This window comes from Oxyura jamaicensis, chromosome 6 (assembly GCF_011077185.1).
Source record: "Oxyura jamaicensis isolate SHBP4307 breed ruddy duck chromosome 6, BPBGC_Ojam_1.0, whole genome shotgun sequence".
In the NCBI taxonomy this organism is placed as follows: Eukaryota; Metazoa; Chordata; class Aves; order Anseriformes; family Anatidae; genus Oxyura; species Oxyura jamaicensis.
Genome location: NC_048898.1, coordinates 9064090 through 9076630, shown reverse-complemented (window position 1 = coordinate 9076630; position 12541 = coordinate 9064090). Strand labels below are relative to the sequence as shown.

Here is a 12541-nt window from a genome sequence, read left to right as displayed (position 1 = left end):
GTATAGGCCAACAGCATCCAGCTGATGGCTTCCAAGAAGTGGAAGGAACCTCTCTGCTATAATCTTATAGTCATGCAGTGCCACTGTATTTTGTGTCTTTTGTGTATTTCCAGATAACCACGAAATGGACTACCTGTGTGAAACATGAACACAAACACAGCTGACTTGGGTACTTACAGACCTGGAACTTCACACACATTGGGTGGGGACTGCTTTACTTAACTTTGTTGTTGTTTTGTTTGTTTTAAGGAAATGCATCATTTCTAGGACAGTAATTATATTCAAAAATACCTATGGTATATTCTGAGATGATCTGAGATTTTCATTTGGAAATTCAAAGGAAATCTGCACCTGAATATGCAAACAAGAAAGCATGAACTTTGAGGCAAACACCCTGCTATGAATATATAGAAAATTGTTAGACAAGGAGAGAAAGGATTAGGATAGAAATGGAATTAACATCCACTATTTTTGGCTTAGCTTCAGATAGCTTATGAGGGGATCTAGTCTGCTTTCACTAATTCCACTGAACTACTTTAAAGCAACAAATGTGTATTTTGCTATGACTTATGATTAAAGTTGCGACCTATTTACTGCAGTAGTAAATTCAGTCTCAGAATATTAAATACCATGTATGTTATCAATTGAAATATTCACTGATATATGAACTATCATTTTCAAATTCTTCAGCATTTTTGTATTGCATGCACATACTTTTAAGTACAATTTTGACAACAAATACAATTGGATATAAAGAGGAATAGTTCATTACGACCATGTCAATATACAGAGCAAGCTTTCATGTAATATGCAATACCACATGATATTTCAGTATGAAATATCATTTATTTGCTAGTGATTGCTTTCTTCCCTGCATTGGCCTTCCTGGTCTTACAATCAGGAAAAAAAAAAAAAAAAAAAGCTATTTTTAGGAGCATCAGAAGAAAGTCCTTCCTTCATTTAATGTTACGTTTTTATATCCAGCATCTGACTACAAAATAAGTGACAAAATCAGAGTCAGCTACAGACATGAGAGCATTAATAAGCACATGTAGAATTGGGAAGAGTTGTGTGATTTGATCCACACCAAAAGCTTAGGATGACAATTGTTAATTGCAGGTACTAGACAAGACCCTTCTGTGGTAAGCAGCAGCACTTTCTAAGAAAACACACAACTTTAAGAGGTTGCTAGGTCTTCGCAAGAAATTCACTACTTCCTTTGTATCATCGTAGGGCCCCCCTGTGCACCAGTACTTGCTAACCTATACAATAATCAGCTTCGTAAGAGAAACAGAGAATTTCTGCAATAGCACCATACTACAAGACAAACACATGCGTGTTTTATACCAAAGGAATAGTGTGATTTTAATTAACTTACAAAATTTACTCAAATAGAAGGCTGCTATACCTAGGTTCTTAACTCTGTTTAATCTTATTACAGACACCATGGTTATAAATTTGGAAAGGCAAGACCAGCCTTTAAAATAATGCAATTTTCATTCCAACTTAAGTGACAGCTGTCAGTTAGCCATAAGCATTGCCTGAGACACAATGCAGCACACACTCAATTTCTGCTAAAGTCGTCAAGTTTACCTTGCGTACCAGAAGCAATTCACCATCTCACACTGCGTTCTCTTCAGGCTTGGTATTTTAAACAATTCATCCTCATTGTTAGTGTCTACAACTGAACTTCTGAGACAGATGTTTACCACAGACAAATGATGTAAAAAGAAGTATCTTGTAATAAAACATTAATTTCCTGTAGAGCTACACTCATTTTAATACACTCACACCAACAAAATTATAAGTTTTAGTATGGTCATAACTAAAAATTTGGTCCTGCCTGCCCACCCTACAAATTAGTGGGAACTTGCACAAGATAAGAAAGATCTGCCTGTTCTGCATTCACATGAAGATTGACATACTTCTTGATAATACTTTATGAAACCTGAGGGTCTTCCTTCCTTTACCCCCCTTGAAGAAATAGTCTGTTAACAGTAATCATTAGCATCGACTGTTGGGTGGGGGAGAGTCAAACCACTTGAAAGGCATTGGCAAAACAGGATTAGCCATGTTAAAAAGCTTAAAGATTCAAGTGTCTGGGATTAGTTTTTGTCCTTTTAATTGTTATTTTATTTTGGTGAGCTATAAGGGAAAGGAAGAAATAGAGGAGTTAAAAGAGGGGAAAAGATCTTTCATCAAGGGACTTCAAGGATTTTCCCTAAATTCTGTAAATACAACTAAATCAATGCACCTAGATTAATACAGAATCAGGCTGAGACCCCAATTACTTAACCTGTAATCCATCATCTTCCTTTAGGCTTTCCTTTTTGGAATGGAATGGTATGTTGACTATGTCTACTTCAGTTAAATCTGCTAATGCCTTCTTCTTAATATTTTGGGTCATCTTGTAATACTTCCAGGTATCAGACAGATCTACAAAACAGACTGATCCAGGTATCTACAAATACCATCACATGCACACAACAGAGAAGTACATACTGTGTATGTGAATGGAATTATTTTTTCAGTTCTGACAGTATGTTGCTGCTTCCCCTGCACTGCAAGGAGCACTGGTGACAGTGGTGATCACCAGAGCTCCCATGTAGGAGGAAGAGTACATTTGACAGGCTAGAAAACACAAGAGCAGAAGAGTTATGACACTCAGTACTCATCACAGCAAAAGCATAAACCGCATGTATTTTATATTCATATAAACTGACTATTCACAGCTTCTCTTTCATTTCTGTTAATTATCACTTTGCTTGTCAGACTCGGCTTAAAATTCTCAGCCCTGACTTTTTCTTTCTACCAGCTGAAGCTAAGCAGTCTGGACAGACATATGTGTTGACTCTGTGCGTGGCAACAAAAAGAACGAGTACCCTTTTTACTGGTATTGCTGAACCTTAGCTATTTCCTTATGTAGGATCCAAGCAGACACCTCTTCCCCCAAACGCTGAAGTTACCATGGGTAGCCTTGTCACCAGTGACCTCACCAGAGGATAATAAATAAAATACTTACCATGTCAGAAATGAGTAGTACATACACCACCAGGCAGCATAACAAGACCAGTGTGTCCACAATTACCTACAAAAAGGTCATGTAAGAGGACAAACATTCTTTTTTAAAAACATCGGGCACAGCCCATAGTCCTTCTGGGGAGTTCTGCCACTAGCAGTCATAAAAGCGAGCCGCATGTTATTTTGGGAATCAGTCTTAGTTCTTATTAATGTACTTATCCTCTGAAGTGGGTAAAAACTCAGCTGTTAGACGGGATCAGGAAAGAGAAATTCAGTAGCCTGAGGCTGAACCCTAGATACCAGCAGGCCATGAAGTTGTTTAAATCACTGCACACTTGAAAGAATTTAAGCACTTAGTCAGAGGCAGTAAATCAACATTCAGAACCAGGCTCAAGAAAAATAAAAGGCTGAAATGGGCCTGGCAAAGTCTGAGCCAGGAAAGAAGAGCTGGCAAGTCTAAATACTAAAATGAGATTGCCATGGGATATAAGGCTGAGAAGTACAAACCAAAAGGAGGCTATTTTTATGATTACTTCAATGGAATTCCCAAGAAGGAGAATTCATACTGGGCTGTAAACAACTTACTGGGAAACCACAGAGGGGTATCACAAGGGAGGCACATGTTGGGATGTTCTGTTCTGACAGTATGTTGCCCTGACACCACCACACAATGCATTGTGCAAGCATGCATCCTCTTTATCACCTTTCTTTGTTTAGTCATCTGTCACAGAAACAATGTTAAAGATCTGCTTAGGATTTTGGTATTTTTTAGAATAAACTTATATGCAAAACATTACTGGCACTGTATCTCCTTGTACACACAGACTTATTTTACTGTACAACCTGAGAGTGCTAAAACACCATGAGATACTGTGCTTGATGCTGACTATTAATTTAGTGCCAGTTCATTTTTTTAATGCTCACCTTTTCAGTCAAAAGAGTTAGAACTTGTTAAGTTACAAATGAGCTAATATGCTCATTTGCAGTTCCATGAGCTGATATGCTCATGGAATCAGAAGGTTTCAGCAGCTGGAGCTTTAAAAAAACAAGTATGAGATCAGGCAACAGTGACCTAAAATCATACTTACAGTGAACACTGTGCCTACAGAAGTGGTACATTAATAAAATTGCCTTGTTGGTTTAAGCAGAACAGAATTATGCAAAATGAAACTGTTAATTCAGCTGCCAAATCTATGCTAGTAAGAATTGCTAGCTACCGATATCCACAGCTATTACAGAAGTCATATGAGAAAAACATTTTGTAATTTCTTTAGAAATTAATCTTTAATGAATAGAATTTGCAATGACCTATCACCATCTGGATTTATTTCAAAGAGACAGACGTGAGTGCACCTTTTCCTCTTCATTGCAGAGGATCAAACCCTATTTCATCACATGTATGAACTCCGAGGGGACAGGGTCAGGCTGGTATCAAATGACTCATCCTCCTCAGAGCTCCCTTTTTGGGTCCACTCTTCAGTTGCGAACTGTGTGCCTCCAGAGCAAACCCACTGATCCTGAACTGTGTGAAACACATGGCTATAGCTTGTTCAGCAAGCCTCTACCCACTAGAGGCCCAACCCTGCAAACTGCATGGATCACAGCTGCTTGTGAAGCATCACAAACATAAAAATCATACAGAAAACCAGAAGTGCAGCTACAGCCTGCTTTCAATCTCACAGCAAGGGAGTACAGGTACGTATTAATGCAACCTGCTTACGAGGCAAGCAGTTTGCACATCACAGTGAAAATAAAATCCCCCAAATTGGCTAAGTGATTAAACTACCTCCTTGTAAATTCATGTGACACAGTAGAAAATACTCAAATCACCTTCACTGTTTGCTTGAAAGCCTAATAAGAACAGTTAGAGGAAAGATGAACTCAGCTTGGCTTAGCCTCCCTGCCATATGGATATCCTAGCTTTAAATTCAGGATTCAGCACTGTGGTTAGTTACTTCTGATTAAGAAGAGCACGAAGAGACTAAGATACTCCACCCTGACATATTAACGTGCATCTGACACCTAAAGCTCTGTCACAATCTGTGTGAGTTGACAGACAGTTACACATGTGTCCTCTGTGCTGCCTGGAAGGTGGTGGCTGAAGCACACAGCTGAGCCTTTATCTAATGTGCCCAGCCTCCTAAAAAACCTTATTCACTTGGGCTCAGGGCTATGCTGCTAGCACCCACAGCTTAATAGCTTGGTAGGGTGGCAGACAAAGCAAGCTTAAATCTGCCTCAAAACCACTAACTAGATACAGCCACAAGCACAGCAGCTTCTGGGTCTGCTTATCATCCTTGACAGAAGGATGGCAATTCATACAGCGGCACCAAACAGGGGTAATGCTGACATAAGCAAAAGTAACCTGAAGCTCCCCGAACACTTGTTAGGTTAAGAAAAAATATTTAGATTGAAAGGTACCCCACCAAACCAACCAAAGATGGTTCATTCTTCTTATACATGTAGTAATTGTCTCCTTCTGCCTAAAAAAAAACCCTTATCTACCCAGTTACCTAGCAATACCTAGTATAGTTTACCCTTATTTTCTGTTCATTTTTCCCTGTGATATACCAAGGGATATCAAAAACACTCATTCTTTACTTAAATTATGGTGTTTACAAGCCGTACATAAAACACTGGAAAACCAAGATTCAATCCAAGGCAATCCAACTACAACCAGAAGTTGCTCTGAGCAGCGATAGGGAACAGAATGACTTCTAGATTATAAAAATAAGAATTTATATGATTAGAAAGAGGAAACAATTGCCTTCTGCTTCTGTGTTTGCTGACATAATTGTATGACCTTGAGCAAGTCATTCACTCTGTGACTCAGTTTATTCATCCGTGACTCAGGGATTAGATACAGAAGCCCCTGAAGTAAGAATTTAAGGCTTAATTCATGATTGTAGAACACTCTGAAATCCCAGGATGAAAGATACTAAATATAAGACATTGAGAAGATATACTGTCTGTTCTTTCATAATATTTTGTTTGAAACAAATAGAGCATCTCTTTACATGAAATTCTTGTTGTACTTGTAGAAAACTCATCTAACCCGTCCAGTTCAGTACCTGTGTGTGCTTCTGAAGCATCTGCTTATAGCACCCCTTCCTCCCAGCATCAGGCCAGGACAAATAATCTTAAGGATTCCAAATATATAAAACCACTATTGACATCAGTTTTATTTTACTAAAACCTACATAATTTCTCAAATAGCATCATGTATATATTATACATCATATATATGATATGCATGCTAATATCAGCTATATTATGCAGCAATGATTTACTGTACATAGATTCATTATACCTTTATAAGCAGAGCGGACAACTGGAGATCATGCTGTCCTGCAGAGCTTCATTCACTTGCATGCTTTCATTTACCGTGCTGATTATTCTCATGTAAATCTCTGGCAGGAGCTACAGAAGATTCTGTGACAAATTTAAGGCTTTGGTTCACCCTACAAGTTGTTTTTTCCCATATACTTAAGCTGGACAAGACTTGACAATCTCTATCCAGACAGGTAAGTGGTAGTACACATATGTTCATGTAGGAAAAGGACTAAGAAGTCTATTCATTTATACTTTTAACACTGCTAAACGTTCCTTTTTTTCCTACTGTAGCATAAGCTAGCTTTGAAACCATAAAAGCAAAGAGTAGAGCAGGAACTGTGAAGAATAAGTTTCTTTTTCAAAATTGGTATTTCATCACAAATAATAGTTATTGTGCCATTCTGTGATATCTCAAAAAAAAAAAAAATAACTGTCCCAGTTACTCTGTGGTCTAATCAGACTTATGCAAGCAAATGTCTAAACAGGGAACATCTCTCTACTCTCTCAGGACTGAGAGGGGAAAAAAAAGCGTTAGTGTTTGGGTAGAGGAGGGGTTCATGCTCACAAAATGCTATCCAAAGCTTGTTTGACACCAGACTACAAGGGAAAACAAAAGACAAAAGCAGCAGACTAAAGCTTGCAAATATTTTCTAAATCCAAGTATATGAAGAACTTCCTCAGGAACGTGTATTTACACCCTTCTGTGTAAAAAAAGCAAGTGTTCCCTCCTCTTGGCTAATCTCAACCACAAAATGAGCTGCAAAAGGCTCTACTTCCTTATTAACAGTTAGTAAGGTGAGGAACACAAAATATTGAGGTATAAAGAAAGCAACCCAGGAACTGCAAGATAATGCAGGTTCTGGTGATTACCAGGGTAGAGGAAGATCCCACCTGTACCACCTAGCCAGCTGGAAGCCAACTCATTAAGCATCTCCTGTTACTGCTAGCAACAAGATACCGATTATGAAGAACTGTTAAGTCTGTTAAAGGAATTATTTGCTTTTCAAATATTTGTTTGAACATATTCAAGACCCAACGGGACAAAAGCCTAAGAAAGCTGATCTAGCCTCATAGCCATCTCTACTTTGAGCGGGAGTTGAAGTAGATGAGTTGCCAAGGTCTCTTCAAAACTGAATGATTCAATTATTTTTGTTTCCATCGTTTTGTGTTTCCATCTGTCATTACCAATGAGAAGCTTCTCATCTTGCATCTCAAGCTGGAATGCGTGACCACTGTGCAATATTAAACCATTTGTTTAACAGTTGGGTGTAATTGGCAGCTTTTACTAAAACAAGGTAAAACAAGAATGAGTTTCAAAAGGAATCACAAAAGTGATCCCCGTCTTATATGGGCAAGGTGATACATATGAAGGAGGCAATGAACTCCAAAAGCTTCTTTTCCAGTATGTTAGCACCTTTCTTGCACTTCACTCTTTCCATAGTTAAGGGACCTTTGTCCCTGACAACATTTCAAGACAAACTAATCCACGCTGTCGATTCGCCCCACTCAGTCACAAACCCTGAACTTCCTAGCAGATTTTTTGCAGGAAGCAATAAAATAGTTTTAAAAGCCTAGAAACAATCCAGTTCAGAAGAATTAGGATGGTTTTGGGCATTGCCTCTCCAGTTTCCACTTCAGGTTCACATAGTTTATGAGTCAAAAAGGAAGCCAAGTTGTCCAATTCAGCTTAGATGAACCGAGTTCCATCAGTCTTATGCACTGTTGACTGGAGTAAAGCTTCTGCAAGCCAAATGTAGATCTTACATCTGCTCAATCCCATTAACCTTCATTTGCACACTGAGGTATGCCCTTGCTGAAGCTTAATTAGCAAATATTCTGCAGACAGAGAAAGATTCCCACTTCCTTCTCTGTTTCATATCAAATCCACAGTGCATAACAGTTAAGTGATAACTTGTGAAGACACAGCTTAAAGATGCACAGAGGGACAGACAATTTCAAAGGTGATCTTTCTTACGATGCTCTGTAGGTGCAGAATGACACTTGGAAATAACTCACGTGCTCAGTGCTCACACTGAACACCGTGCTGGCAAAGACCTGGCTGATGTGGATTTCATTTAGCTAGCCTGTACCTATTCTCATGTTCTGATTGAGTACATACTCCTAAGTAGTCCCCAAGTGCTTTTTTGGAGGTTCCTGTTGCTGAAAGTAATTGCCCTGAGTCGGATTTCATTCTGAAGATCTTCAACAGCTTTAGAAAAGGAAAGACCACCTTTCCCACCACCTGCTAAAGAAATGAAGGATATTGCTACAGGATGGTTCTTAACATATATATATGAACTATCAGCTGCATAGCTTCAGATTAATTCAATAGTTTTAATGCGTTCATAAGAAATCTTGCAAAGATCTTAACCAAAGTATGCCTCATGTAAAATCTCTCAGAATCCCTCATTGTATTCTCATGGCATGCCTCCCACAGATATTCCTAACCTCTGTACTCCTTTTTTCATTCCCCCTGCTCTTTTTGCTTTTACAGAAAAAAAGCATTCCCCAGGAAATGTACCTGACTACTCTTAATGTATGTTCAAGTAAGCACCAATGATGTTATCTTAGGAAAGAATATCAACATGAACTCCTAATAGGGAAATAAAAGAAGTGTCAGGTGTTATCTTAAACACTACTTTCTATATGCCCATGTGCAGAGTAACTTAGAATATAAATCCTCTTTTGCAAAGGCCAATTGTTTATTCCCGTTCTCTTCCCCCGTATTTTTCTTATTACTGTACAATCAAACTGCAAGAATTCACCAAAAGGCTAGCGATCATAAAACTCATGGTGCTGTTCATGGTCACAAGAAATGAAAAAACTGAGTGCCATGCTGACAAGTAGAGTAAACTGTAACACATTGTCAGCCTATGATTTATGCTCCATTGTTGCTCTTGGGCCAGACTGGTTTGGGACTACAAACAAGCAAAAATATTGCATACATTTGCTAAAGACGCAAGCTTTTGTTTCTTTGAGGAAATAAGAGAATTGTCCAGTCCAGTTAGAGTCACTTGCAACAATAAAAGCATGACATATAATAACAGAAATAGGATTTATTTTTTTCTGATTTACTGAAAAATAAATATGGGGCACAGAAAATGAATTAATACCATTAACAGTCCTCTGGTTCTGGAGCCTTTGAAAGCTTCTTTCCTAGGCTGCGTTCTCCTACAAGGTGTAAAACAGCATGCAAACACAAATGCAAGGGTCCATCAAATACACTCCATCTTCATTTTAAAAACATTAACTATAGGGGAAAGGAATGTAAAATTCAGCCTGTAATCTCCAGAAGAGCTGCTGAAGAGGGAAGAGGATTCTGCTGCTGTTCTGCACAGAACTAACTAGCCTGCCGACAGGCATAGCATTATCTCACTGGTACAGCAAATACTTCTGCTCACCTGGAGTGTTTTAAAGCTACCTCTGATTTACACCATATTGCCATTGCTCTAAACAGAAAGAATACTGAACTTTAGAAGTACAGTGATCATAAAGAACATTTTTTGTTTGTCGCACTCTCCCTCAGACATTCTTTTTTCCCAAGCTGATTTTGAGAACACATTATGGAAGGAAAAATGTAGATTTGGAGTGGTTAACTACAGGGGAGTTATCAGATTTGGTAATGTAAACCAGCCTGAACACCACTATGCTGTACCGAATTTACTGCTCTTGTTGTTTCTGCAGTCCTAGGTAAGTGTCAGTAACTAAACTCTGACTACAACTTTCTATATAGAGTACATACATGTATAGCTAAGATAAAATGCATAGGTGACAAAATCAACACCTTATAATCAGAGAACTGTATTTATAGAGTGACTGAGCCATGACATAGAAAACATGAAGCCCTCAACAAATTCACCATCATAAAGGAAAACTTCCCCAAACCTAATTCTTTACACAAAGACCCCAAGAGGTCTTTGAGCTCGAACCTTACGCTATCTTGGTCCTGCAAACATTCACACACATGCTTAACGTTAAACATACAAAAAACTATGGGCAGGCTTTAATCAACATCTTGGTGAGGAAATCACTGCTACTTTTGTATTGGCTAATTACTTTGAAATAAGAGTCACTGGAAAAGTATATTTTGATCTTTATATGGTCCATCTTATTTAGGCACAAGCTCAACATATTATATATTTATCCAGTGGTTACCTTCCCTGTCACCTGTCATGCTTAGAGTTCTCTAGGCAGAAATAACTGCTTGTTCTCCCTCTCTTTTTTAAACCTCTTCCCCAAAATCCAGAAGTGCATCAGCACACACTCTTATATTTAATCACAGGTTGTAATCCACAACATACACATGAAACAGTCTTCTGCTAAGGTTTCCAATTTAAAATGTTGACTCTAATGACAATTAAAAGCCAAACCAAATCAAACCTTCAGCTTTAAAAAATTGAAAATTTGAGAGAAAATTTTATTGGTCATCCTAAATAGTGATTGATCATCATCTATTTAGTAAAGCGTAAAAACAAAGCTGATTTTCAGAAGACCCTGAAATATTTCTGTTTTTCTTTATCAGATGTTAACATCTTAGGAATTTTAAAAAAAGATATGTTACACTTCATGGAAAAGAAAATAAACCAGATTAGTACAAGCAGGTAACAATTTAAAACTGTACAAAATCTAGAAATATAGCGACAAGTATATTGTAGAAACACTTGCTAAAAGGCATACACATACACATGTAAGTTAAAGACATGAGCACAGAAAAACACCTTCCGCACAACTATGTTAAATTTGATTAAAGCTCAGAGCCATAGGTCCCATTTTTTAGAAGAACTAAAAACTACAATTTCTTTGGCTTTTCAGTCCAGCTATCGACCCCCTGCTGCCAACACAGCACTTACAGAAGCCTGGGTCTGTCTCTCTGCAGCTCCTCTCCCTTCCCCTCATCTGCTTTGTTACTCTCAAAGACCTGCTGGCAAAACGGAGAGGATTCGGTGTCCTTACAGGAGGCAAGAGACTGGGCAGTGCCTGACTCCTGTGGTCCTTACCTTCCCGCTATCAGAGAGTGCGCATCCAGATTCCCTGTCCAAGTTACTTGGAGGGGATTTAAAATTGATGCTCAGAAATGTAAGGAGAACGAAAGCCAAAAGAGTTCAGATTTCCTTTTGATCTGCCTGATGCTGTTTACACTAAGGTAAGCATTTAAAGAAAAGCATGGGGGATTGTTAGAGAGCATCAAAGGCAGGAGACTGGGAGATGGGGTTTCCTCTGCCTAGAGGTGACGCCCCTTCCTGCCTCTCCCCTTGGCTGGAGAGGAAATAAAATGGAGCCTAGGAGGGAGGGAGAGAGATAATCCTGCAGCTTCATCTGATTAGAGAAACTGGGCCTGTGCAGAGCCGGCAATGCCGCCAGGGAAGCACGGGGGGGGGGGGGGGGGGGCAAAGAGGGTCAGCAAGAGGAGGAGCAGGGGGGGGGGAATACAAATGATAGGGAGAAAAGGGAAATGATAAAAGCTATACAAAGGAGCCAGCACCTGGACCAAGCTACCCTGGATGTGTTCAATTTCAACCCTCACGGAAATGTGAAAATACCAGTAGGATACACCCACTGCTTTTGTAATCCAGAGCATTAAAAAATAATAAGTCATCCACAACCACACACACACAAAAAAAAAACAGAATGCATCAGTTGTATGGATATGGACTGGGAACAAGTCTATCCTAGTGGATTCAAAAGACAGACTGACTGAGCTGAATAGGGAAGATGGAAAATGCAGCATGCTACACGCAGGTAGTTGTCTTGCTTGTTGTGGACAGGACACACTTCAGAACAGACTTGCAACAGAATTTTTTTTTTTTTCCCGGAACTGTTTCCTCTTACTAAAACAAATCTGAGTTGAACCAGCATGACTTTTTAAAAGTACGTATCAGCATGCAGGCAATGGTGCTTGCAACTCTGGCCTCAGTTGTTTGCGTGCACCTTGCCCTCACACAAGTCCCATGCCCTAGCAACTGCCTCCCAGTCATGGCCTCCCTCCTATACCCACGAGTCCATGGGTACCCACTTACTCCTGGCCACCTGCGCCATCATGCTCTGCACCTGTAGGAGGCTGCAGCCAGCCTGGCCCTTGCTGCCCCCAGCTTTGAAGGCAGCACTGTGCCCTTACACTTGGCCTGATACCGACAGGGTCCCCAGGATGCTGCTGTTGAGCTTCCCCTGTCCTGTCCACCTCCAGCAG

The 12541-nt window shown here is 39.4% G+C and overlaps 1 protein-coding gene across 6 annotated transcripts in view; it reads right to left on the bottom strand.

Annotated features, from left to right (window-relative positions):
* Positions 1-12541, bottom strand: part of GPRIN2 (G protein regulated inducer of neurite outgrowth 2) — a 28584-nt gene that overhangs the window by 6448 nt on the left and 9595 nt on the right. Inside the window, exons 1-2 of one of the 6 annotated variants that reach the window (XM_035330158.1) lie at positions 11352-11746; positions 11205-11275 (exon numbers count right to left, since the gene is read on the bottom strand). The exons of 2 other annotated variants lie outside the window; for them this stretch is intronic. The gene's annotated coding sequence lies outside the window, so the exon portion shown is untranslated. 3 more of the 6 variants (XM_035330161.1, XM_035330156.1, XM_035330157.1) reach the window with 3 other exon arrangements.